Source organism: Stenella coeruleoalba (assembly GCF_951394435.1).
Source record: "Stenella coeruleoalba genome assembly, contig: scaffold_152, whole genome shotgun sequence".
Lineage (NCBI taxonomy): Eukaryota > Metazoa > Chordata > Mammalia > Artiodactyla > Delphinidae > Stenella > Stenella coeruleoalba.
In genome coordinates this window covers 619,144-642,082 of record NW_027645953.1, presented here as the reverse complement: position 1 = coordinate 642,082, position 22,939 = coordinate 619,144, and the positions used below count along the sequence as shown (strand labels likewise).

Genomic DNA, 22,939 nt, shown 5'->3' with positions numbered 1-22,939 from the left:
CCTTGTTATGCTGATGGGCGGGATGTAAATTGCCAACAGACACTCGGGAGAATTGTATGGTGTTTCCTGAAACATCTAAAAAACAAAGCAACAGAGCCTAGGGCACTTCCACTTATGGTCCTATAGCTTAGGGAATTTAAAATCAAAAAGACACAGCCACCCCAAAGTTTGGAACGGCTCTGTTTACAAGAACCTCGTTTACAGTACAAGTTCAACATCGCAGAAAGTGAAAAATGGATAAAGAAGTTGTGGTATTTACTTACAAAGCAATATCACTCAGCAATGAAATCTGTGTCATCAGGCCCTTAGCAGCACAATGAGTGGATTCAGGTATGATGATTCTAACTGAAATAAGTCACCCAGAAAAAGAAACATCATAAGATATCAGTAATACACGGAATGTAAACTTGGCTACACAGGAACTGAATTACAGAACAGAACAGGGTCTCAAATTTAGAAAACCAACTTATGCTTGCTTAAGGGGAAAGGTGAGTTGGGGTGCTGCATAAAACCAGAGATTCAAATGAGCACAGATAAAGTTCCTTAAGCCAAATATGGAATAGACAAGAGCTACTCCTTGCTCAACGAAATGGACTCAACACCGCATATTAAACGCCTAAGAATGTACCTGACTTGTAAGTATCTTAAAACCTATGGATTGCTATGTCTCCGAAAGAGAATCAAGCATGTGTACAGGGGCATAAACGCAGCAGTGATAGGATTGGAGAGGTTCGGTGAGCAAATGAAGACCCTTTGAAGTCATATTGCATGGTACCCATTACACGGGTTTCAACTACCCAGGTTTAAGGTATTCTTCCTTCAGCTAAAACATGCATGTGGAACCTAGAGTATGATCAACCATGTGATCGGGAGACGTGTTCAAATATGTCTCAGTTTTCGTACCCTGGTACTCTGGTGCAACATTGCAGACGTTTTACTAACACTCTCCCGACTTGGAGAGTCAGTCCCTTTAACCTCCTGTTTGGCCCAGTTTGCAATTTCTGCGGAAGATGAACAGGAATAGCGAGAACCAATGAGAGACTAGCTGGAGGTGTCTGGACGGGCAAATTTAACTCTCATTTCCCACCAGGAAGAGGAATTAACCAAAGGCTCAGCATGCCGTGCCGGAACCAGATTAGGGCCTGAAGCCATCCTGCGGTGTTGCGGCCAGCTCACAAGAAAGCGAGTTGAAGAAAGGAGCTCAGGGGCACTGTAAGTCACAAACCTGCAGAGTTATAAATGACAGCTATCGTCCAAAAATAGACTGAAGTAAGGCTGCCAAGAGGACTTGAAAGCAGGGCAGAATTGCAGGAAACCGACTTCAGGAGGTAGACTGGAATTGCATTGAAAGCGTAGGAAAAGAGGCAGAACGTCCACAGTGATGCACTTGGCCAAAAAGGGCGTATGCGTTTTTTCCTGAATATATTCAGGAAAAAACGCATACGCCCTTTTTGGCCAACCAAGCAAGCTTGCAAAGGAAATCTGCACTACAATGAAGTCTCACTTCCCCCCGGTCAAAAGGGCCATCTGAAAAAAGTGTAAAATCCAGAAAGGCAGGACAGGCCATGGAGAACTGGGAGCCTTGTTATGCTGATGGGCGGGATGTAAATTGCCAACAGACACTCGGGAGAAGTGTATGGTGTTTCCTGAAACATCTAAAAAACAAAGCAACAGAGCCTAGGGCACTTCCACTTATGGTCCTATAGCTTAGGGAAATTAAAATCAAAAAGACACAGCCACCCCAAAGTTTGGAACGGCTCTGTTTACAAGAACCTCGTTTACAGTACAAGTTCAACATCGCAGAAAGTGAAAAATTGAGAAAGCAGTTGTGGTATTTACTTACAAAGCAATATCACTCAGCAATGAAATCTGTGTCATCAGGCCCTTAGCAGCACAATGAGTGGATTCAGGTATGATGATTCTAACTGAAATAAGTCACACAGAAAAAGAAACATCATAAGATATCACTAATACACGGAATGTAAACTTGGCTACACAGGAACTGAATTACAGAACAGAACAGGGTCTCAAATTTAGAAAAACAACTTATGCTTGCTTAAGGGGAAAGGTGAGTTGGGGTGCTACATAAAACCAGAGATTGAAATGAGCACAGATAAAGTTCCTTAAGCCAAATATGGAATAGACAAGAGCTACTCCTTGCTCAACGAAATGGACTCAACACAGCATATTAAACTCCTAAGAATGTACCTGACTAGTAAGTATCTTAAAACCTATGGATTGCTATGTCTCTGAAAGAGAATCAAGCATGTGTACAGGGGCATAAACGCAGCAGTGATAGGATTGGAGAGGTTCGGTGAGCAAATGAAGACCCTTTGAAGTCATATTGCATGGTACCCATTCCACGGGTTTCAACTACCCAGGTTTTAGGTATTCTTCCTTCAGCTAAAACATGCATGTGGAACCCAGAGTATGATCAACCATGTGATCGGGAAACGTGTTCAAATATGTCTCAGTTTTCGTACCCTGGTACTCGGGTGCAACATTCCAGACGCTTTACTAACACTCTCCCCACTTGGAGAGTCAGCGCCTTTAACCTCCTGTTTGGCCCAGTTTGCAATTTCTGCGGAAGATGAACAGGAATAGCGAGAACCAATGAGAGACTAGCTGGAGGTGTCTGGACGGGCAAATTTAACTCTCATTTCCCACCAGGAAGAGGAATTAACCAAAGGCTCAGCGTGCCGTGCCGGAACCACATTAGGGCCTGAAGCCATCCTGCGGTGTTGCGGCCAGCTCACAAGAAAGCGAGTTGAAGAAAGGAGCTCAGGGGCACTGTAATTCACAAACCTGCAGAGTTATAAATGACAGATATCGTCCAAAAATAGACTGAAGTAAGGCTGCCAAGAGGACTTGAAAGCGGGGCAGAATTGCAGGAAACCGATTTCAGGAGGTAGACTGGAATTGCATTGAAAGCATAGGAAAAGAGGCAGAACGTCCACAATGAAGCAGGAAAAACGATTCAGGAAAAAACGCATACGCCCTTTTTGGCCAACCAAGCAAGCTTGCAAAGGAAATCTGCACTACAATGAAGTTTCACTTCCCCCCGGTCAAAAGGGCCATCTGAAAAAAGTGTAAAATCCAGAAAGGCAGGACAGGCCATGGAGAACTGGGAGCCTTGTTATGCTGATGGGCGGGATGTAAATTGCCAACAGACACTCAGGAGAAGTGTATGGTGTTTCCTGAAACATCTAAAAAACAAAGCAACAGAGCCTAGGGCACTTCCACTTATGGTCCTATAGCTTAGGGAAATTAAAATCAAAAAGACACAGCCACCCCAAATTTGGGACGCCTCTGTTTACAAGAACCTCGTTTACCGTACAAGTTCAATATCACAGAAAGTGAAAAATGGATAAAGAACTTGTGGTACTTACGTACAATGCAGTATCACTCAGCAATGAAATCTATGTCATCAGGCCCGTAGCAGCATAATGAGTGGATTCAGGTATGATGATTCTAACTGAAATAAATCACACAGAAAAAGAAACATCATAAGATATCACTAATACACGGAATGTAAACTTGGCTACACAGGAACTGCATTCCAAAACAGAACAGGGTCTCAAATTTAGAAAACCAACTTATGCTTGCTTAAGGGGAAAGGTGAGTTGGGGTGCTGCATAAAACCAGAGATTGAAATGAGCACAGATAGAGTTCCTTAAGCCAAATATGGAATAGACAAGAGCTACTCCTTGCTCAACGAAATGGACTCAAAACCCCATATTAAACGCCTAAGAATGTACCTGACTAGTAAGTATCTTAAAACCTATAGATTGCTATGTCTCCGAAAGAGAATCAAGCATGTGTACAGGGGCATAAACGCAGCAGTGATAGGATTGGAGAGGTTCAGTGAGCAAATGAAGACCCTTTGAAGTCATATTGCATGGTACCCATTCCACGGGTTTCAACTACCCAGATTTTAGGTATTCTTCCTTCAGCTAAAACATGCATGTGGAACCCAGAGTATGATCAACCATGTGATCGGGAGACGTGTTCAAATATGTCTCAGTTTTCATACCCTGGTACTCGGGTGCAACATTCCAGACGCTTTACTAACACTCTCCCCACTTGGAGAGTCAGCGCCTTTAACCTCCTGTTTGGCCCAGTTTGCAATTTCTGCGGAAGATGAACAGGAATAGCGAGAACCAATGAGAGACTAGCTGGAGGTGTCTGGATGGGCAAATTTAACTCTCATTTCCCACCAGGAAGAGGAATTAACCAAAGGCTCAGCGTGCCGTGCCAGAACCAGATTAAAGCCTGAAGACATCCTCCGGTGTTGCGGCCAGCTCAAAAGAAAGCGAGTTGAAGAAAGGAGCTCAGGGGCACTGTAATTCACAAACCTGCAGAGTTATAAATGACAGATATCGTCCAAAAATAGACTGAAGTAAGGCTGCCAAGAGGACTTGAAAGCGGGGCAGAATTGCAGGAAACCGATTTCAGGAGGTAGACTGGAATTGCATTGAAAGCATAGGAAAAGAGGCAGAACGTCCACAATGATGCACTTGGCCAAAAAGGGCGTATGCGTTTTTTCCTGAATATATTCAGGAAAAAACGCATACGCCCTTTTTGGCCAACCAAGCAAGCTTGCAAAGGAAATCTGCACTACAATGAAGTCTCACTTCCCCCCGGTCAAAAGGGCCATCTGAAAAAAGTGTAAAATCCAGAAAGGCAGGACAGGCCATGGAGAACTGGGAGCCTTGTTATGCTGATGGGCGGGATGTAAATTGCCAACAGACACTCAGGAGAAGTGTATGGTGTTTCCTGAAACATCTAAAAAACAAAGCAACAGAGCCTAGGGCACTTCCACTTATGGTCCTATAGCTTAGGGAAATTAAAATCAAAAAGACACAGCCACCCCAAATTTGGGACGCCTCTGTTTACAAGAACCTCGTTTACCGTACAAGTTCAATATCACAGAAAGTGAAAAATGGATAAAGAACTTGTGGTACTTACGTACAATGCAGTATCACTCAGCAATGAAATCTATGTCATCAGGCCCGTAGCAGCATAATGAGTGGATTCAGGTATGATGATTCTAACTGAAATAAATCACACAGAAAAAGAAACATCATAAGATATCACTAATACACGGAATGTAAACTTGGCTACACAGGAACTGCATTCCAAAACAGAACAGGGTCTCAAATTTAGAAAACCAACTTATGCTTGCTTAAGGGGAAAGGTGAGTTGGGGTGCTGCATAAAACCAGAGATTGAAATGAGCACAGATAAAGTTCCTTAAGCCAAATATGGAATAGACAAGAGCTACTCCTTGCTCAACGAAATGGACACAAAACCCCATATTAAACGCCTAAGAATGTACCTGACTAGTAAGAATCTTAAAACCTATAGATTGCTATGTCTCCGAAAGAGAATCAAGCATGTGTACAGGGGCATAAACGCAGCAGTGATAGGATTGGAGAGGTTCAGTGAGCAAATGAAGACCCTTTGAAATCATATTGCATGGTACCCATTCCACGGGTTTCAACTACCCAGATTTTAGGTATTCTTCCTTCAGCTAAAACATGCATGTGGAACCCAGAGTATGATCAACCATGTGACCGGGAGACGTGTTCAAATATGTCTCAGTTTTCCTCCCCTGGTACTCGGGTGCAACATTCCAGACGCTTTACTAACACTCTCCCCACTTGGAGAGTCAGCGCCTTTAACCTCCTGTTTGGCCCAGTTTGCAATTTCTGCGGAAGATGAACAGGAATAGCGAGAACCAATGAGAGACTAGCTGGAGGTGTCTGGATGGGCAAATTTAACTCTCATTTCCCACCAGGAAGAGGAATTAACCAAAGGCTCAGCGTGCCGTGCCAGAACCAGATTAAAGCCTGAAGACATCCTCCGGTGTTGCGGCCAGCTCAAAAGAAAGCGAGTTGAAGAAAGGAGCTCAGGGGCACTGTAATTCACAAACCTGCAGAGTTATAAATGACAGATATCGTCCAAAAATAGACTGAAGTAAGGCTGCCAAGAGGACTTGAAAGCGGGGCAGAATTGCAGGAAACCGATTTCAGGAGGTAGACTGGAATTGCATTGAAAGCATAGGAAAAGAGGCAGAACGTCCACAATGATGCACTTGGCCAAAAAGGGCGTATGCGTTTTTTCCTGAATATATTCAGGAGAAAACGCATACGCCCTTTTTGGCCAACCAAGCAAACTTGCAAAGGAAATCTGCACTACAATGAAGTCTCACTTCTCCCCGGTCAAAAGGTCCATCTGAAAAAAGTGTAAAATCCAGAAAAGCAGGACAGGCCATGGAGAACTGGGAGCCTTGTTATGCTGATGGGCGGGATGTAAATTGCCAACAGACACTCAGGAGAAGTGTATGGTGTTTCCTGAAACAGCTAAAAAACAAAGCAACAGAGCCTAGGGCACTTCCACTTATGGTCCTATAGCTTAGGGAAATTAAAATAAAAAAGACACAGCCACCCCAAAGTTTGGGACGCCTCCGTTTACAAGAACCTCGTTTACCGTACAAGTTCAATATCACAGAAAGTGAGAAATGGATAAAGAACTTGTGGTACTTACGTACAATGCAGTATCACTCAGCAATGAAATCTATGTCATCAGGCCCATAGCAGCGTAATGAGTGGATTCAGGTACGATGATTCTAACTGAAATAAGTCACACAGAAAAAGAAACATCATAAGATATCACTAATACACGGAATGTAAACTTGGCTACACAGGAACTGCATTCCAAAACAGAACAGGGTCTCAAATTTAGAAAACCAACTTATGCTTGCTTAAGGGGAAAGGTGAGTTGGGGTGCTGCATAAAACCAGAGATTGAAATGAGCACAGATAAAGGTCCTTAAGCCAAATATGGAATAGACAAGAGCTACTCCTTGCTCAACGAAATGGACTCAACACCCCATATTAAACGCCTAAGAATGTACCTGACTAGTAAGTATCTTAAAACCTATGGATTGCTATGTCTCCAAAAGAGAATCAAGCGTGTGTACAGGGGCATAAACGCAGCAGTGATAGGATTGGAGAGGTTCGGTGAGCAAATGAAGACCCTTTGAAATCATATTGCATGGTACCCATTACACGGGTCTCAACTCTCCAGGTTTAAGGTATTCTTTCTTCAGCTAAAACATGCATGTGGAACCCAGAGTATGATCAACCATGTGAACGGGAGATGTGTTCAAATATGTGTCAGTTTTCCTCCCCTGGTACTCGGGTGCAACATTCCAGATGCTTTACTAACACTCTCCCGACTTGGAGAGTCAGTCCCTTTAACCTCCTGTTTGGCCCAGTTTGCAATTTCTGCGGAAGATGAACAGGAATAGTGAGAACCAATGAGAGACTAGCTGGAGGTGTCTGAACGGGCAAATTTAACTCTCATTTCCCACCAGGAAGAGGAATTAACCAAAGGCTCAGCATGCCGGGCCGGAACCAGATTAGGGCCTGAAGCCATCCTGCGGTGTTGCGGCCAGGTCACAAGAAAGCGAGTTGAAGAAAGGAGCTCAGGGGCACTGTAATTCACAAACCTGCAGAGTTATAAATGACAGCTATCGTCCAAAAATAGACTGAAGTAAGGCTGCCAAGAGGACTTGAAATCGGGGCAGAATTGCAGGAAACCGATTTCAGGAGGTAGACTGGAATTGCATTGAAAGCATAGGAAAAGAGGCAGAACGTCCACAATGATGCACTTGGCCAAAAAGGGCGTATGCGTTTTTTCCTGAATATATTCAGGAAAAAACGCATACGCCCTTTTTGGCCAACCAAGCAAGCTTGCAAAGGAAATCTGCACTACAATGAAGTCTCACTTCCCCCCGGTCAAAAGGGCCATCTGAAAAAAGTGTAAAATCCAGAAAGGCAGGACAGGCCATGGAGAACTGGGAGCCTTGTTATGCTGATGGGCGGGATGTAAATTGCCAACAGACACGCGGGAGAAGTGTATGGTGTTTCCTGAAACATCTAAAAAACAAAGCAACAGAGCCTAGGGCACTTCCACTTATGGTCCTATAGCTTAGGGAAATTAATATCAAAAAGACACAGCAATCCCAAAATTTGGGACGGCTCTTTTTACAGGAATCTCTTCTACGGCACAAGTTAAATATCCCAGAGAGCAAATAATGGATAAAGAAGTTGCGGTACTTCTGTACAACAGAATACCACTCAGCAATGAAATCTATGTCACCAGGCCCGTACCAGCATAATGAGTGGATTGAGGCACGATGATTCTAAGTGAAATAAGTCACACAGAAAAAGAAACATCATAAGGTATCACTAATACACGGAATGTGAACTTGGCTACACATGAACTGAATTACAAAACAGAACAGGGTCTCAAGTTTAGAAAACCAACTTATGCCTGCTTAAGGGGGAAGGTGAGTTGGGGTCTGCATAAAAGCAGAGTTTGAAATTAGCACAGATACCGTTCCATAAGCCAAATATGTAATAGACAAGAGCTACCCCTTGCTCAACGAAATGGATTCAACAATGAGGTATCACCTCACACCTGGTAAAATAGGCATCATTGAAAATCTACAAACAAAAAATGCTGCAAAGGGTGTGGAGAAAAGGAACCCTCTTCCACTATTGTTGGGAATATAAATTGATACAGTCATTATGGAGAACAATATGGAATTTCTTAAGAAACTAACAATAGAATTACCATATGATACAGCAATCCCAGTACTGGACATATACCCAGACAAAACCATAAATCAAAAAGAGTCATTCACCGCAATGTTCATTGCATCACTATTTACAATATCGAGGTAATGGAAGCAACCTAAATGCCCACAGACAGACGAATGCATAAAGCTGTGGTACATATATAAAATGGAATATTACTAAGCCATGAAAAGGAATGAAATTGGGTCATTTGTAGAGACGTCGATGGATCTAGAGACTGTCATACAGAGTGAAGTAAGTCAGAAAGAGAAAAACAAATCTTGTATATTCATGCATATATGTGGAACCTAGAAAAACTGTACAGATTAACCATTTTGCAAGGCATAAATAGAGCAACAGATGTAGACAACAAACGTATGGACAACAAGGGGGGAAAGCTGTTGGGGGGGTGGTGGTGGGAGGAGTTGAGAGACTGGGATTGGCATGTATACATTTATATGTATAAAATAGATAACCAATAAGAACCTGCTGTATAAAAATATAAAATAAAATTCAAAATTAAAAAGAAGTAAAATTTAAAAAATAAAACAGAAAAAACAATTATTCCCTGCACATACATGTATTTATATGAATAAATTATTTCCATGCTTATATCTGTAAATACAAAAAAGAGGAATAAAATCTACCTTGAACCAAAAACGAAAAAGAGAAAAAAAACACAGAACCCACCAGTTACACAGAGGAAAACCGTATCAGGGCACTTGCTCCAGTTGTAAACAATTCTGAAGTTGGTCAGTGGTGGGGAATCGTCTCCCATTCAGCCAGCAGCCCCCACGCAACAAGCGTCCTCATTGCAAAGCTGGGGCACCGTGCCGAGGCATCTGTGAGTAAACGTGAGCTGAGTCCCAGGCCAGTTGCTGCTGAACTATTCCCACCCGTCCCAGGTAAAACACCTGAATATATACAAGGACTTGAAAGCCTAGAGGAAGGGCCATAGAGCCACACGAGTGACAGCATGCCGGCCGACTTGGTGCCTGCAGGCCAGCCAGGATGGTCCTGGCCCTGGGTGCTCTTCTGGAAGATTTCCATTTCCCTGCCTGAGATACCCGTCCTGTCCCTGCACCCACTGCTTTTTTCCTTCCTCACCTCTGCCCAGGGAGAAATTCCAGCAGCAGGTATGGGTGACACACCCTCTTCTTTATCAGGTGGCAGCCTGGCAACTGCTGCAGAAAGTCCAGCAGAGCCCCACTCACACTGGGCCACCCACAAAGCCGTGGCCTCTCACTCCCTCCCACCAGCCCAGCCCCGAGACTGCTGACAGGGCAGAGAAAATGGCGTCAGGCACGGCTGCAGGGGCTCTTGCTGCCTGGAGTGGTATTTATATTGATCTCAACCCAGGCACACCTGGGGAGGGCTGGCCGGCACGGTAAGGCTGCCCAGGTCAGCCAATCATCACCCCTCAGGGGCTCACAGTTGCAGAAAATGGAACTTGCTGAACCGGCCAGGTCCAAGGAACAGGTGTGGGCTCCTGAGAGTCAGGATAGACAAGGGGCTGCAGCTTTGGCTTGTTTTCTAATCATTTTATCTGGCCCATGAGTGGGAGACAACTTCAAGAAAACCCTCTCCTAATGAGAGGAACCCAGGAGTCAGGGAGAGGAGGGGTGGGTGGTGGTTGGAGACAGAGGCCTGGTGCCCCGGGTGCAGTGGAAGTCTCTGGAAGACCAGGTGGAGGGAGGCCTCACGGAGTGATGCCCAGGGTCACAGACCTGTCGCAGCTGCTGTTTGTTAGTTCAAGTCCTGCTCTGAGGTGCTCTGTGTCAGCTCTGAGCGACAGGTGAGCTGGGGGTGCTCTGCAATGAGGGCTATGTGCACGGTTCCTGTGTGCCCAGCCCTGCCACGGTACCTGCAAGGGTAGCTCTGTATCCTGGGAGGGGCCTGACCACGAGAGCCCCGTGGGCTGGGGTGGGGGTGGGGTACCTGCCCAGGTGAGCTCCATATTCTGGGATTGGTCTGACCACGAGAGCCCCATGGGCTGCTGGGGACCTGGTAAAGGATGTCAGGACAGTCAGTGAAGCCACCGAGGATATACCTCCAGTTGCTCCTAATTCCTACACCCTGCTGGTCATTCTACCAACCACCAGGACATGGTATTCTGTATTAGTCTTCAATGATGCCTTCTTTTGTATTCCATTAGTCCCAGAGTCACAAGAAATTTTGGCTTGTGAGTGGCAGGACTCAACATACAACTAAAACAATACTTCCGGGCCGTCTGGCCCCAAGGGTGCAAAAATTCCCACACCATCTTTGGGGAAAGCTTAGCTAAAGACCTAAAAGTTCTACCTCTGGAAAAGGAAACCCTCCTTCAATATGCAGACGACATTCTGATCACCAGCCCTACTAAGGAGGCCTCTGAACTACCAAGCCAATAAAGGATAGAAGTTGTCCAAGAAAAAGCTCAAATATCACAGACTGCGGTGACCTGCCTGGGCTTCATTCTCACAGAAGGTCAGAGAAGCCCATCCCAGGAAAGGGAAGAAACCATTTTCAGCCTTACCCCTTTCTAAAACTAGAAGACAGCTTAGGGGTTCCTGGGGAGGCCAGGGTTTGCTGCTTCTGGATCCCTAACTACAGTCTACTAGCTGGGCCTCTATATGAAACACTGAAAGGAAAAGATGATGATCCTTTTGAATAGAATCCAGAAGTGGCCTTTCAAGAATGGAAAGAGCAGTCAATTCAGACCCTTGCCCTGGAACTCCCTAATTTAGCTAAACCCTTTGACCTTTACATTCCCGGTGAAAGGTGAATCGCCATTGGAGAATTAGTGCAAAAACTGGGACCACTTGAAATGGAACAATGCAAGAATGCCATCCAGGTAGGATAAACTACGGTCACTAAGGGGCTTGGCCCACTGCCACATCTGGCCAAGATACTGGCGGTATCTAAAAACCTGGAAATCAGCAGCCCAAAAGGCCACCTCCCTCCTAAGGGAAAAGGACCCCACGTGGTGATCCTAACCACCAACCATGCCCTGAAGTTGCAGGGTTCGCTCCGTGGGCACACCGACCTCGAGTGAGGAGGCCCTCCAACTCCAACATCCAGAGAGATAACCGGGGGCAACAGGGCACCATGACGACTCGTGTGAACATCACTTGACCTGGAGTTTCTCTCATAAAACAACAAGAGTGTGTCCCAAAAGAGTAGACTACTGCTTGCAGGACTTACTGCACCCAGAGGGGAGCTAATAATCTTGGCGGGGGAACAGTATACCACACTGTCACCATAGAAAAGCCTACAGACACCGTGATGATGGTGGCCAATAAGACCAGCTGGACTCCTGTTTACTTCAAAAGGCTGTTGACTCAGTAGCCATCATGGTCCTTGGTCACCACTGACCCTGGACTGTCTGGGAGTTGAGCGGGCAGGGCTCTGACACCTGGTGCTGTTTGTACGTTAATTCAGGGGCCTAACTGAAGAAAGCGCAGACTACTGGTCAGAGCATCTAGGCTGGCAGAGACGGTCAGCCTAAGGTGGCCGAACAAATGTGGGGCGGGGTGAAACCGGCCCCCACAGCGTCTCTGCACATCTCTTTCCTGGACCCTTAAAGGTCATTAGAATCTATAACACTTCCAATGCTGGTGCTCAGGTGGACGAGCAGGGAGGCAGGGGTCCTGGGGACAATCAACGTCACCGGGAGGCTGCTGGGGAGAAGCTCTGACCCTCGCCCCAGGGTATGAGGGCTCCCAACTCAGCACTCAGCAGTTACAGAAGAAGGGTCTGCACCCTCAGCACTCCAAGAATGAGGAACGGGACAAAAGGCAGAGGAGGGGTTTGTCCCCAGCAAAGCCCATTAAAAATCCCTGGGAGATAAAAATAGAATCTGGGCAATAAAGTCAAGTCTAACCTTTTTTATCCTTTGTGCTTTGTCTAATTTCACGTGCTCCTAGGGTCCCGCATGCAGAGCGTCCACACCCGGCACTTCAGACCAGATTTCCTAGTGCAGAATGGCTGGGTCGACACCTCAGCTCCTGGGGCCCAGTGCAGACTCCACGATATAGAGCCTGAGCTACAGCCAACTCGGCCCTCGAGAGCTCCGCCTCCTCCCTCCCTCCCACTGACTCTGACAGGATCTCTACACAGCAGCCCAGCCCACAGCCCACGGGGTAGTGCATGCTCTCACCTCTCCATTCTCTGATCAAAATATAAAGTTTCCTTTGCTTGTGAACCAAACTCAGTCTCGATCTGTTGGCCCCAATGACACTGGGCAGGGGGACACTTGTTGGGGTCCACTCTGGAGGATCAGTAACAGAAATTGAGACTATTGTAACCTCAATGAACAGATATGTGAGCCAAACTGTAGTTAACATAGAACAGTGTATAAGGCTCGGGTAAAATAAGATGTTTTTAACACTTCCATTTGATATTTCCATCACTTTTTATAAGCAAGTTCAGTGAAAAGGTTTGTCTTATTTGTCAGGTCAATATTAGAGAAACGAAGTGATTTCTTTCCAAGGATGTACAGCTAATAATCTTGGTTAAACCTTCAATCTTGTTTTAAATGCTTTTCCATTGAAAATGATACCTCTCTTTCAGCTCCCCCATTTCTGAGAAGTATAAAATCTTATAATTTATTATTACCAAAGGGGAAAGGTGGGAGGAGGGATAAATTAACAGTTTGGAATGAACACATACACACTGCTATGTATAAAATAGATCATCAACAAGGAACTACTGTATAGCACAGGGAACTACACTCAACATTTTGCAATAACCTATAAGGGGAAATAATCTGAAAAAGAATAGATATTTTTATTGACATCATCTATCAATGACAGTTAAAGTGTAGCCTAAGGGAAGCTGGTGGTGAGTGCTTCTGACCCTGAAGACTTCAATCATCTAAAGTTTGGACTCTGCCTACTTCCCAAGGCCCTTAATGAACATATGTGTAGCCGTAGCTTAAAAACTTCCCCAGTTTGGGTTTCGGGGAGACACTGATTTTGAAAAAGCCCTGGTGTTCTCCTTACATGAATGGGACTCTTCCTACTGCTAAAACATGTCTGTCACACCCAGAGGATGGTATACCGTCTGATCGGGAAGAGTTTGGAAAAGGCATCTCATCTCCTCATCTCCTGGTGCTCGGGTTCACCCCTCCAGCGTCTTTACTAACAGTCTCCCCACTTGGAGATGTCAGCACTGTCAACATCCTGTTGCGTACAGTTTGGAATTTGTCCAGAGGATGAAGCGGAAGGATGAGGAACAATGAGAGACAAGTCCTAGGTGTTCAGACAGGCACATGTCACTCTAATTTCCAATCAGGAAGACGAATTGACCAAAGGCTAGGGTTGCCCATGGAAACAGTATAGGGCTTGAGGAAATCCCACTGCTTTGTGGCCAGTTCCCATAAACACGAGTTGAACAATGGAACTCAGGGGCAGTAAAATTCACAAAACTGCAGAGTTGAAAATATCCATCACTGAAAAATGTCTTGAGGAAAGTCAGAGAAAAGGACTTGTAAGCAAGGGAGAATGGCAGGAAAGGGATTTGAGGAGGTAGAAAGGACTCGCCATTAAGCACAAGAAAAGGAGCTGAACATTGCCAACATTGCCAACATTGCAGTTGGCCAAAAAGGGTGTATGCGTTCTTTTCTGTATATATTCAAGAAAAGGGCATACACTTTTTTAGCCAACCAAACAGGTGGGCACTGGAAGTCAATACTACAAAAGATATCACTTCGCATCAGTCAGAAGAGCCATCCTCATAAAGCGTAAACAACAGAAATGCAGGACAGGGCAACGAGAAGAGGGAGCCCTGTGAGACTTATAGTGGAAATGTATATTGCCAACGGCCATTCTGGAGAAGTGTATTGTGTTTACTAAAGCATCTAAAAAATGAGCTACAGAGCATAGGGCACTTGCACTCATGGGCGTATATCTTGGGAAAAACAAAAATCGAGAGGACACAGGCACCCCAATGTTTACCCCCTCTCTGTTTAAAAGATCCTCGACTAGGATATAACTTAAATGTCTCTGGAGGGAAAAAATGGATAGAGATGTGGTACTTAGGTAGAGTGGAATATTATTCAGCCTGGAAATCAATGAAATATGGCCAGTTGTAACAACTCCGGAGGAGTTACGTATGATCATTCTAAGTGACAGAATTCAAAAAGAAAAAGACACATATCATAAGATATCACTTAAAGGTGGAATCCAAAATGGCTACACATGAAATAAATTACAAAACAAAAACATAGTCAAATATGTAGAAAACACGCATAAGGCTGCTAAACGGGAAAGGTGGGGAGGGGTGAGGCATCATCCAGGAGGTTGAAATTAGCAAAGATACCATTCCAAATACCAAACTGATAATCAACAAGGCCTACACGGTAGCTAAAAGAACTGCACTCAGCACACTCAAGTCACCGGAAAAGAATATATACGACTGGTAAGAATCTGAAAAAGAATTTATTGATGTCTCTCTGTACGTGAATCAAGTGGATGTACAGCAGCAAGAAACAGAGCTTTGAAAATCAGCTGTAACCAATATAGTAATAAATTGAAAAAACTAAACGACAGAGAGACAGAGAAAACCTCTTACAACTTTTCCTCAGGGACGGTGATGCAACATGGATTGAACGCATCTAGACCCACAGCAGGATGAGACATAAGGCTGGAAACTGTTTGCGCTAAGAGAAATGTGAGGTTGGGTGAGGAAATGCACACCCTTTAAAGTAATACTACCTGGTACCCATTCAATGGGTCCCAAATCTGCAGGTTCAAGGGATCTTCCTACAGCTAAAACATGCATGGAAAACCCAGAGGACTGTACACCATGTGATCGGGAGATGTGTCTAAAATGCACCTCATTTATCCTCTCCTGGTGCTCCTGTTCACCATTCCAGCCACGCTACTTAGAATCTCCCCACTTGGAGAATCAGCACATTTAAACTTCTGTTTCACACATTTTGCAAATTGTGAGGAGGATGAACGGGAAGAGGGGGAACCAATGAGACAAGAGTTGTAGGGGTTTGGACGGGCACATATCACTCTAATTTCCCATTAAGAATAAGAATTAAAGAAAGGCTCAGCCTGCCTCGCCGGAGCCAAAATAGGGCCTGAAGCAATCCTGCGGGTTTGAGGCCAGCTCACAAAAGAGCAACTTAAAAAATGGAGCTCAGGGTCACTGCAATTCACAAACCTGCAGAGTTATAAATGAAAACTAACGTCCAAAAATATGTTGAGGTAAGGCAAAGAAGAGGATCTGAATGCAAGACAGAATTGCAAGAAACAGATTTCAAGAGATAGATTGGACTCGTCTTTAACGCACATGAAAAGCGGCAGAATTTCGACAATGATGCAGTTGGCCCAAAAGGGCGTATGCGTTTTTTCCTGATTATATCCAGGAAAAAACGCATACGCACTTTATGGGCAACGAAGCAAGCAAGCAATGCAAATGTGCACAACAAAGAAGTCTCACTTCCCCCCGGTCAAAAGGGCCATCCTAAAAAATTGTAAAAACCAGAAATGCAGGACAGGCCATGGAGAACAGGGAGCCTTTATACGCTGATGGGCAGTGTGTGAACTGCCGAGAGCCACTCTGGAGAAGTGTATGGTGGTTCCTAAATCATCTAAAAAACAGAGCTACAGAGCATAGGACACTTCCAATCATGGGAGTATATCTAGGGAAGTCTAAAAATCAACAAGACACAAGCACACCACAGTTTAGGGCTACTCTGTTTACAAGAACCTCAACTTCAGTACACCTTAAATATCCCAGGAAAGAGAACAATGGATAAAGAAGATGTGGTACTTATGTACAATGGAATATCTCTTCACCATGAAATCAATGTAATAAGGCTAGTAGAAGGATAAAGAGTGGATTTAGGTCCGATAATACTACTTGAAATAAGTCAAACAGAAAAAGAAACATATCATAAGATATCACTTATAGAGGGAGGGTAAATATGGCTGCACAAGAAATGAATTACAGAACAGAACAGTGTCTCACATTTAGAAAACACACTTATGTCAGCTTAAGGGGAAAGGAGAGGTGGGGTGATGCATAAAACCAGAGTTTGAAATTAGCACAGATACCGTTCAATAAACCAAATAGGTATTAGACAAGATCTACACCTTGCTCAATGAACAGGCCTCAACACACCCTATACACCGCAGAGAAATATATCTGAGGAATAAGAATCTTAAAACCCATGTATTGATATATCTCCATAAGGGAATCAAGTGTGTGCAGAGCGGCACAAACACAGCAGTGAAAAGGAGCTAAACCCCATTATAGAAATAAATTTTAAAAACAAAACGCTGAAACAATGAAAGAGAGAAAAATTCTTACAAAATTCGCTCAGGGGCTGTGATGCAACCTGGATTGACCACATATAAACCCACAGCTGGATAAGACATAAGGCTGGACACTTGGGGCTGACAGGATTGGTGAGCTTTGGTGAGCAACTGCCGAAAGTTTAATGCAATACTTCATGCTACTCATTCCAAGGGTCCCAACACTCCAGGTTGAAGGGAATCTTCCTACAGCTAAACCATGCTTGGGAAACCCAGCGACTGGTATACCATATGATCGGGAAAGGTTTCTAAAACGCACCTCACTTTTCCTCGCCTGGGGCTCCGGATCGACATTCCAGCCGCTTTACTAACAACATCCCCACATGGAGTCAATGCCTTTAAGTTCTGGTATCGCACAGTCTGCAGTTAGTGCAGAGGATGAATGGGAATAGGGGGAACCAGTGAGAAACTAGCTGTAGCGGTTTCAATGGGCACATGTCACTCTAATATCACATCAGTAAGAAGAATTAACCAAAGGCACAGCAAGGTGCCCCAGAAGAAAAATAGGGCTTCAAGGAATCCTGTGGTTACGGGGCAAGACCACAAAAATAAGAGCTAAAAAATGGAGCTAAGGGCCACTGCAATTCAAAAACCTGCAGAGTTATAAAGACCAACTATTTTTAAAAAATATATTGAGGTAAGGCTATGAAGAGGCATTGAAAGCAAGGCAGAATTGCAGGAAACCGATTTCAGGAGGTAGACTGGAATTGCATTGAAAGCATATGAAGAGAGTCAAAAACTCGACAATGATGCACTTGGCCAAAAAGGGCGAATGTGTTTTTTCCTGAATATATTCAGGAAAAAACGCATACGCCCTTTTTGGCCAACCAAGCAAGCTTGCAAAGGAAATCTGCACTACAATGAAGTCTCACTTCCACCTGGTCAAAAGGGCCATCTGAAAAAAGTGTAAAATCCATAAAGGCACGACAGGCCAGGGAGAACTGGGAGCCTTCTTATGCTGATGGGCGGGATGTAAATTGCCAACAGCCACTCGGGAGAAGTGTATGGTGTCTCCTGAAACATATAAAAAACAAAGCAACAGAGCCTAGGGCACTTCCACTTATGGTCCTATAGCTTAGGGAAATTAAAATCAAAAAGACACAGCCACCCCAAAGTTTGGAACGGCTCTGTTTACAAGAACCTCGTTTACAGTACAAGTTCAATATCGCAGAAAGTGAAAAATGGATAAAGAACTTGTGGTACTTACGTACAATGCAATATCACTCAGAAATGAAATCTATGTAATCAGGCACGTAGCAGCATAATGAGTGGATTCAGGTATGATGATTCGAACTGAAATAAGTCACACAGAAAAGAAACATCATAAGGTATCATTAATACACAGAATGTCGACTTGGCTACACATGAACTGAATTACAAAACAGAACAGTGTCTCAAGTTTAGAAAACCAACTTATGCTTGCTTAAGGGGGAAGGTGAGTTGGGGTGCTGCATAAAACCAGAGATTGAAATGAGCACAGATAAAGTTCCTTAAGCCAAATATGGAATAGACAAGAGCTACTCCTTGCTCAATGAAATGGACTCAACACCCCATATTAAACGCCTAAGAATGTACCTGACTAGTAAGTATCTTAAAACCTATGGATTACTATGTCTCCAAAAGAGAATCAAGCGTGTGTACAGGGGCATAAATGCAGCAGTGATAGGATTGGAGAGGTTCGGTGAGCAAATGAAGACCCTTTGAAGTCATATTGCATGGTACCCATTACACGGGTCTCAACTCTCCAGGTTTAAGGTATTCTTCCTTCAGCTAAAACATGCATGTGGAACCCAGAGTATGATCAACCGTGTGATCGGGAGACGTGTTCAAATATGTCTCAGTTTTCCTCCCCTGGTACTCGGGTGCAACATTCCAGACGCTTTACTAACACTCTCCCCACTTGGAGAGTCAGCACCTTTAACCTCCTGTTTGGCCCCGTTTGCAATTTCTGCGGAAGATGAACAGGAATAGGGAGAACCAATGAGAGACTAGCTGGAGGTGTCTGGACGGGCAAATTTAACTCTCATTTCCCACCAGAAAGAGGAAATAACCAAAGGCTCAGCATGCCGTGCCGGAACCAGATTAGGGCCTGAAGCCATCCAGCGGTGTTGCAGCCAGCTCACAAGAAAACGAGGTGAAGAAAGGAGCTCAGGGGCACTGTAATTCACAAACCTGCAGAGTTATAAATGACAGCTATCGTCCAAAAATAGACTGAAGTAAGGCTGCCAAGAGGACTTGAAAGCGGGGCAGAATTGCAGGAAACCGATTTCAGGAGATAGACTGGAATTGCATTGAAACCATAGGAAAAGAGGCAGAATGTCCACAATGATGCACTTGGCCAAAAAGGGCGTATGCGTTTTTTCCTGAATATATTCAGGAAAAAACGCATACGCCCTTTTTGGCCAACCAAGCAAGCTTGCAAAGGAAATCTGCACTACAATGAAGTCTCACTTCCCCCCGGTCAAAAGGGCCATCTGAAAAAAGTGTAAAATCCAGAAAGGCAGGACAGGCCATGGAGAACTGGGAGCCTTGTTATGCTGATGGGCAGTATGTAAATTGCCAACAGACACTCGGGAGAAGTGTATGGTGTTTCCTGAAACATCTAAAAAACAAAGCAACAGAGCCTAGGGCACTGCCACTTATGGTCCTATAGCTTAGGGAAATTAAAATAAAAAAGACACAGCGACCCCAAAGTTTGGGACGCCTCTGTTTACAAGAACCTCGTTTACAGTACAAGTTCAACATCGCAGAAAGTGAAAAATGGATAAAGAAGTTGTGGTATTTACTTACAAAGCAATATCACTCAGCAATGAAATCTGTGTCATCAGGCCCTTAGCATCACAATGAGTGGATTCAGGTATGATGATTCTAACTGAAATAAGTCACACAGAAAAAGAAACATCATAAGATATCAGTAATACACGGAATGTAAACTTGGCTACACAGGAACTGAATTACAGAACAGAACAGGGTCTCAAATTTAGAAAACCAACTTATGCTTGCTTAAGGGGAAAGGTGAGTTGGGGTGCTGCATAAAACCAGAGATTGAAATGAGCACAGATAAAGTTCCTTAAGCCAAATATGGAATAGACAAGAGCTACTCCTTGCTCAACGAAATGGACTCAACACCGCATATTAAACGCCTAAGAATGTACCTGACTAGTAAGTATCTTAAAACCTATGGATTGCTATGTCTCCGAAAGAGAATCAAGCATGTGTACAGGGGCATAAATGCAGCAGTGATAGGATTGGAGAGGTTCGTGAGCAAATGAAGACCCTTTGAAGTCATATTGCATGGTACCCATTCCACGGGTTTCAACTACCCAGGTGTAAGGTATTGTTCCTTCAGCTAAAACATGCATGTGGAACCTAGAGTATGATCAACCATGTGATTGGGAGACGTGTTCAAATATGTCTCAGTTTTCGTACCCTGGTACTCGGGTGCAACATTCCAGACGCTTTACTAACACTCTCCCCACTTGGAGAGTCAGTCCCTTTAACCTCCTGTTTGGCCCAGTTTGCAATTTCTGCGGAAGATGAACAGGAATAGCGAGAACCAATGAGAGGCTAGCTGGAGGTGTCTGGACGGGCAAATTTAACTCTCATTTCCCACCAGGAAGAGGAATTAACCAAAGGCTCAGCGGGCCGTGCCGGAACCAGATTAGGGCCTGAAGCCATCCTGCGGTGTTGCGGCCAGCTCACAAGAAAGCGAGTTGAAGAAAGGAGCTCAGGGGCACTGTAATTCACAAACCTGCAGAGTTATAAATGACAGCTATCGTCCAAAAATAGACTGAAGTAAGGCTGCCAAGAGGACTTGAAAGAGGGGCAGAATTGCAGGAAACCGATTTCAGGAGGTAGACTGGAATTGCATTGAAAGCATAGGAAAAGAGGCAGAACGTCCACAATGATGCACTTGGCCAAAAAGGGCGTATGCGTTTTTTCCTGAATATATTCAGGAAAAAACGCATACGCCCTTTTTGGCCAACCAAGCAAGCTTGCAAAGGAAATCTGCACTACAATGAAGTCTCACTTCTCCCCGGTCAAAAGGGCCATCTGAAAAAAGTGTAAAATCCAGAAAGGCAGGACAGGCCATGGAGAACTGGGAGCCTTGTTATGCTGATGGGCGGGATGTAAATTGCCAACAACCACTCGGGAGAAGTGTATGGTGTTTCCTGAAACATCTAAAAAACAAAGCAACAGAGCCTAGGGCACTGCCACTTATGGTCCTATAGCTTAGGGAAATTAAAATCAAAAAGACACAGCCACCCCAAAGTTTGGGACGCCTCTGTTTACAAGAACCTCGTTTACAGTACAAGTTCAACATCGCAGAAAGTGAAAAATGGATAAAGAAGTTGTGGTATTTACTTACAAAGCAATATCACTCAGCAATGAAATCTGTGTCATCAGGCCCTTAGCAGCACAATGAGTGGATTCAGGTATGATGATTCTAACTGAAATAAGTCACACAGAAAAAGAAACATCATAAGATATCAGTAATACACGGAATGTAAACTTGGCTACACAGGAACTGAATTACAGAACAGAACAGCGTCTCAAATTTAGAAAACCAACTTCAGCTTGCTTAAGGGGAAAGGTGAGTTGGGGTGCTGCATAAAACCAGAGATTGAAATGAGCACAGATAAAGTTCCTTAAGCCAAATATGGAATAGACAAGAGCTACTCCTTGCTCAACGAAATGGACTCAACACCCCATATTAAACGCCTAAGAATGTACCTGACTAGTAAGTATCTTAAAACCTATGGATTGCTATGTCTCCGAAAGAGAATCAAGCATGTGTACAGGGGCATAAACGCAGCAGTGATAGGATTGGAGAGGTTCGGTGAGCAAATGAAGACCCTTTGAAGTCATATTGCATGGTACCCATTCCACGGGTTTCAACTACCCAGGTTTAAGGTATTCTTCCTTCAGCTAAAACATGCATGTGGAACCTAGAGTATGATCAACCATGTGATCGGGAGACGTGTTCAAATATGTCTCAGTTTTCGTACCCTGGTACTCGGGTGCAACATTCCAGACGCTTTACTAACACTCTCCCGACTTGGAGAGTCAGTCCCTTTAACCTCCTGTTTGGCCCAGTTTGCAATTTCTGCGGAAGATGAACAGGAATAGCGAGAACCAATGAGAGACTAGCTGGAGGTGTCTGGACGGGCAAATTTAACTCTCATTTCCCACCAGGAAGAGGAATTAACCAAAGGCTCAGCGTGCCGTGCCGGAACCAGATTAGGGCCTGAAGCCATCCTGCGGTGTTGCGGCCAGCTCACAAGAAAGCGAGTTGAAGAAAGGAGCTCAGGGGCACTGTAATTCACAAACCTGCAGAGTTATAAATGACAGCTATCGTCCAAAAATAGACTGAAGTAAGGCTGCCAAGAGGACTTGAAAGCGGGGCAGAATTGCAGGAAACCGATTTCAGGAGGTAGACTGGAATTGCATTGAAAGCATAGAAAAAGAGGCAGAACGTCCACAATGATGCACTTGGCCAAAAAGGGCGTATGCGTTTTTTCCTGAATATATTCAGGAAAAAACGCATACGCCCTTTTTGGCCAACCAAGCAAGCTTGCAAAGGAAATCTGCACTACAATGAAGTCTCACTTCCCCCCGGTCAAAAGGGCCATCTGAAAAAAGTGTAAAATCCAGAAAGGCAGGACAGGCCATGGAGAACTGGGAGCCTTGTTATGCTGATGGGCGGGATGTAAATTGCCAACAGACACTCGGGAGAAGTGTATGGTGTTTCCTGAAACATCTAAAAAACAAAGCAACAGAGCCTAGGGCACTTCCACTTATGGTCCTATAGCTTAGGGAAATTAAAATCAAAAAGACACAGCTACCCCAAAGTTTGGAATGGCTCTGTTTACAAGAACCTCGTTTACAGTACAAGTTCAACATCGCAGAAAGTGAAAAATGGATAAAGAAGTTGTGGTATTTACTTACAAAGCAATATCACTCAGCAATGAAATCTGTGTCAT

General features: G+C 44.3%; 1 long non-coding RNA gene across 2 annotated transcripts in view; it reads right to left on the bottom strand.

The window, feature by feature from the left end:
- The window catches only part of LOC307181247, a 559,683-nt gene that overhangs the window by 48,329 nt on the left and 488,415 nt on the right, over positions 1 to 22,939 (bottom strand). The window contains exon 3 of one of the 2 annotated variants that reach the window (XR_013826221.1): positions 1,118 to 1,225. The exons of the other annotated variant lie outside the window; for it this stretch is intronic. This is a non-coding gene — a long non-coding RNA (uncharacterized lncRNA). Of the gene's footprint in view, positions 1 to 1,117; positions 1,226 to 22,939 lie in introns of those variants that run through there. 2 annotated transcript variants of the gene reach the window in all.